Source organism: Pseudonaja textilis, chromosome 5, assembly GCF_049901715.1.
Source record: "Pseudonaja textilis isolate UNSWEBS1 chromosome 5, rPseTex1.2, whole genome shotgun sequence".
In the NCBI taxonomy this organism is placed as follows: domain Eukaryota; kingdom Metazoa; phylum Chordata; class Lepidosauria; order Squamata; family Elapidae; genus Pseudonaja; species Pseudonaja textilis.
This window is the reverse complement of record NC_141994.1, coordinates 65,090,055-65,096,147: the sequence shown is the minus strand read 5'-3', so window position 1 is coordinate 65,096,147 and position 6,093 is coordinate 65,090,055.

Here is a 6,093-nt window from a genome sequence, read left to right as displayed (position 1 = left end):
GGGCGGGGAGGAGGAGGCGGAGGAGGAGGAACCCGGGCCGACGAGGGGGCGTGGCTTCCTCTGCGGTTGCGGTTGCAGCGCTGTGTGCGGTATGGAGTCCGCCTGCAGACAAAAGGGTTAAGAAAGGATTCGCGTACCAAAGGAAGGCAGGCGCATGCGTGCGTGTGTGCTGGCGGCCCCGGTCATTTAAACCAGTGCTGCTCAATCTCAAAAAAAAAAAAACAAACCAGTCGATATGGACTTCAGTTCCCAGAATTCCTTAGTCAGCCGTTGGGGAGTTGAGGTCCACACCTTTTAAGGTGGTTCAGTATTGATAAACGGGCGTAAACCAGAAGTCTTCAAACTTGGCAACGTTAAGATTTGTGGACTTCAACTCCCAGAATTCCCCAGCCTGTACAAGTGGCCGTTAAGAACTACATGTATATTGACTGAAGAATTCTGGGAAATGAGGGTCACCCATTTCAGAATTGCCAAGGTTGAGAAACATTGGTATATAGATCATGGCAGAAGATGGGACATATCAATATGTCTTACATATTCTTTTGAGTTGTCTTGGTAATAAATGAGCTTGTGTAAGAACTGAGATGGAGGAAACAGTGAAGCAAAATAAAAACGGAGGGAGATATATGTATATATTGTTATCTCTTTATTATATAAGAATAGTGGCACTGGAAGGGAAGATATTGGAGGCTGGCATGCTAACTGAAATATGCCGATGACACTATTTTAACTGAAAGAAAAATCTTAAAAATGTTTCAGTTTAGTAAAAATGTAAAACAAAAAGTAGTCTATTATCAGATATTACAACGTCTGAGAAGTAAAAGAAGCAAACATTTTTAATTTTCTTAGATCTAATGAGTCAAAAGGGACCGTGGGTGAAGAAGTGAAACATAAGTAAACTTTAGTGAAGAACGCAATGACAGTTTTACAGAATACTATGAAGGATAAAGATAGTTTTTTAATGATAAAAATCAAAATGGTTCTACCACTGGTAAAATTAAGGCTGTCAGAGCTGGACATTGAGAAATACTGAAAGAAAGAAAAAAGGATAGATACCTTTGAATTAGGAAATTAGTGATATATTACTAAGAATTTCGTGAAGAACCAATCAGTCTTCAAATAAATAAAAATCGATTGCTGTCTTCAGGTTATTATCACAAAGCAGAAACTCTCATGGTGTGGATATGTGATACAAGCAGTTGATAGACCAAACGAAATGACTATGCTTGGTAAAATAAGCATAAGACACTTAGGAGGAGCAGAGCATAATGGATAATTTGATGGATATGATCAGGGTAGTTATAGGAGGTAAGTAGAGTAGTGATAGGAAATTATGGAAGGGAAAAACTGCAATTCATTACTAGAAATAGAGCAAGATGATAAATGTTTGACAGTAAAATCTAGCTCCCAAAAACCCATTTGGGTATCCCAGAAATTTAAATTAGCATGAAACACATGAGAAGATGTGAAGAAACAAGGACAAAAGGGGGGGTGGAATCAAGCAAAAAGAGGCTTGTATATTCGTTGGTTTATAACTTAGTTTTCTAAAGCTTCCTGACTCAACAAAATATACGTAACTTACCATTAAAAACAACATCACGGTACATTAGACCAGAAAACAGATTGCAAGTAGTTCACATCTTAACAACCATTCATTTAGCAACTGTTCAAAGTTACAGTGGCACTGAAAAAAACATAACTTACAATCAGTCCTCGCATTTACAGCTGTCACCATGATGGTCGCTTGGCAACTGACATGTATTTACGATGGTTGCAGCATCCCTGGGTCATTGAGATCATTATGTTCAGCCTTCCCAGCTAGCTTCCAACAAGCAAAGTCAGTGGATTCGCTTACCCACTGCATGATTCACTTAATGACTCTGGCAAAAAGGTCATCAAATCAGGCATGAGTGAGGTAACAATGGCCTTGCTTAGCAATGGAAGTTCTGGTCCCAATTATGGTTGTAAATCCAAGATTTCCTGTAGGCAGTGTAAATTCTCTTTTGTTCATGCCTTTTTTTTCTTTTTTTGCTATTCCTACTTTTGCTTGTTTATTAAAATGGCACTAGATTGCTGTTTTATTTTCTAAGCTTGCTTGTGGGGCCCTTGTGGAATCCAGAGCAATTCTTGGAAATAAAGATAATATTTGCTTTCCTATGGAAATATTAGGCAGAGGAAAAGGGGCTCTTCGCCAATAAAAAAAATGTCTACAGCCGCAGTGGCACCCAGAAATACTACATTGGAGAGTACAAAACAAGATTTCCCCCCCACAAGTTCTCATATTTTGGCTCCTGCCAAGAACCGGTTGTCAAGAAGGAGAAAGCACTTGTAGAAGGACCTGCAAAATCCACACGTTAAGAAAGATTGTGGCTTAAGATAACAACTGCTTTTTTTCCCCCTGGGTCAACCGTGCTCTGCAGTTCCCAGGCCTAGTCAGCAAATACCCGCTGTCTCTGCTGGAGTTCATGTGGAATCTGTGACAGAACTCTTTCGTCAGCTCCTGATACTACTGGCTGAAGTTAGAGTCCCATCACACACACACACACACACTCCTTTCTATTGTGCCTTTTCCCAAAGCTTTCTCAAAGTGCCCCTTCTTAGGACCCCATCTGCATTCCTATGTCATCAAGACATGCCAGCTTTCATTTCTCAAACTCTGGGGGACAATCGTAAACCGTAAACTGCAGGAGAACAAAAGCTGTAGGGGGAGGAGGCAAACTGCTGGAAAACAGCAGCTGCCCTAGCTTAAAAAAAAAAAAACAACCTCAGAGCTTAGGGCCCCTCTGTGTGCTCTCTACTCCGACCCCCACCTTCAACGTCCAGCATTTTTCCAGCCTTCGCTTCAAACTCCCTAATCCACTTGGTGCACAAACTGGAAATGAGCTCGGATTGAATTACTTCTGGGTGACAGCAACCAGCAGTAATTTAATAAGTCTCCCCCCACACCTGGTTTTCTATAAGCCAAAAGCTAGAACTTTCTGGAGAGAAAGTCAGAATTTTTCAGCCTGGAATGCTCTTTTCCCTCCCAATATTTCTATACGGAGGAAATTCATTTGACTTAGTGAGAAAGGGCAAGGTTTGGGGGTTTAGGGCCTTGGTAAGAACAAAGCTGGCAAATAAAACAGTCTGGGGATATAGCCTCTGTTTTTCATCCGCCAGAAGGAACCAAATGCTCCTTTTGCCATGGGGCTCTGTTTTAAACTAAGGATTTGTTCCCAGCAGACAAAAATGAAATCTTATTCCAGTTCATAGTCCAGATCTGTAGAGAATTCTGGCTGTGTGTGTCTCTCTCTTTCAATATTTTTGTCAGTCTTCTAAGCTTTGTAGGGAAACAAGGTTTCCAGGAGATGCTGAAACAGGTCTAAAAGTGTAGCAGACTTCTGAGTTAAGTGAAGCCCCACATTTATGATAATGATCCATCACTATCGTTGTATGTACACTGAGAGCTTTTGCACCGGAGACAAATTCCTTGTGTAGTCTAATCACATTTGGTCAATAAAGAATTCTAATTCTATTAAATGTCCTTTCCATTCTACGAATCCTTCCCAGGTGAGTCAGGCGATGAGCTAGTTTGCACAATTACACCACAATTGTAGTCCTTACTGTTCTCTTAGTGCACTGATGATGTTATGAACAACCAAGCTCAGAGAGCACCAAGGACCGCACAGTTCAACCCTGAGATAAATATATATTATCTTCTACCGTAAGCCACAGGTTTTTAAATCTTGGTTTGTTAACGAAGTCAATGTACTCTTGAATGTATTGCATGAAGTCAAAAAAATTTCAAGGAGTGACATAGCAGCATGTTGAATGATACTTCACAACCAATCTAAATCTAGGTTCCAATCTCAATCTTGGGTTTGGAGAAGGAATATTGGTGCAAAACAACTGTTTTACTCCTGCTTTACTCCTTTGGAATTGCTTATTGCCCCCTTCTTTCTTTCACACATCTCCCTTGCTAAAATTCCTTATTCTTATACTCTTATAAAGTTCCTTTATAGGTTTTTGCAGGGCAGGTGTAAACCACAACTGTTAATTTGTTAATGTCACAAGGCTACGTGGAATAACTTTATTTTCCAGAGAATTTTTGTGTCTCATTTTTCTCATCCAACATTCAGTCACAGTGTTACCAAATTCTACGCAATATCAGAACAGACATGAGATCACAGTGAAATTTTTTCATAATGCCCTTACAGAGTATTGGAATTTTTTAGGTGTCTTTTTGTGATAGTATGGTATGTTTTCTCTGGTTTCTGTCTGCCCCACATTAGAGGTTGCTGACATTAAAGAGCAACTGGAGATTAGTAATAGAATACTATTTTAACATCTGGTCTTGGGAAAAGTGTGGTGCAGGCATCTCATGAGTGAAACAAGGAAAATGAGGCTTTTTTAAAAACTAAAAATGTAACAATTGAACAGAGCAAAGACATAGGGACATAAAATCATCATCACACTGGATCATTCAGCAGCACATCTTCCTAGCTGAGTTACTCAATATCCTAGTCTTGGACTTTATTTTACTTTACAAAGTGGACTTTACTACTTTGTATGAATTCAGCCATAGGGGAGTATAGGCACTGGTGGGATTCAATTTTTTTTACTACCGGTTCAGTGGGTGTGGCTTGGTGGGTGTGGCAGGGAAAGGATATTGTAAAATATCCAGTCAGAGGTGGCATTTGCCAGTACTCTAAACTACTCAAAATTTCCGCCACCGGTTCTCCAGAACTGGTCAGAACCTGCTGAATACCACCTCTTAGTACAGGGGAAACGCTTGCACTATCCTGGACTGAATTTTCATGTCAAGCTCTTGGCAAACAATTTCAGTCCAAACCAAGATTTTCTCAGTCATAAATCAACCAGGTTTATTGAGGGGGAGAGGTTACAGAAATCCCAGCAGTTTGACCTTGGTTACTGAGGAAGGATTCAAGCCAGAGATGTTTACAGGAGTTGGAAGAGAAGACCGCAGCGATAATGGTAACCCAACCCTTTTCACGTGTCCCCCTTGTAGATGCCCTCATTTAAATCAGTCTCCCCAATCTTAGGTGAATTAAATATAATTCTGTTCTTGTAGCTAAACCTTTAAATTAAGGAAAACATGCTTAGGGTCAGGTTGACAGAACTAAATATTTGAGAACATTTTCTCACTTGGCAAAGACCTTGCTTAGCAACCGAAATTCTGGTCCCGATTGTGGACTATTTGCACAGCCAATGTGCTCTACTGTGCATTCTCCAGATGTTTTTGGATTATTGAAACAATAAAACCCACAGCTACTACTAGTAAGCAGCTGTGTGGGATAAAGTTTTGGGATTATTGAAACAATCAAACTCACAGCTATTGCTGGTAAGCAGCTGTGTGGGATAAATTGAAGAACCTGAAAAGTTGAACAAGCAAGCTCTTTTTTAGTCATGTTGCAGATGTTAATAATCTAATGCTGATCTGCCAGAACTATCAAATGGAAAAGGTCAATTTCTTTTAATTCTATCCTCAGTAGATAACTGTCCCAACTTTCCCGCTAAGGAATTGAAGCTATGGAAAGCAGAGAGGGATAATCAATAGGTTACATATTTGAGCAGCTGTCACGATGGCTGGGACTTTAGCTATCCTGATGCCAAGTTGACCTCAGATGGGTTGATGAAGTCCATCTTCATCCCAAAGAGACTTTTGAGCTAATCACAATTTCTGCACTGTAATCTTGGTTTTGTGGGGGGGAAAAACCCACGGAGAATGACTGCTATAAACACATACCACCTTGAGCTCCTGAAGAAAAGGCCAGATGCAAATAGATCCGATAAGTAAATTACTAATGGATTCCACTTCCCTTTTTTTAAACAAAAAAAGAACTATTGAACTAACTTATAATACCACCAAGAATTGGTGTGGCAAGCACAAAGTTGAGTCTGCATTATCAAATGGCCAAATGATGATTAAATCAGAGAATGATTTTCCGCTTATTAATAAGAACACACAATGCAGCTTTGTGTGTCCTGTAAATGAAGCGGCACCATTGTGGACCTGAATAATCCCAGAGTGCGTAATGAGCAAAAGTAATTTTTCCCCCCATCTCGAAGTGGGGCTGGCTTGCGTGAGGGATA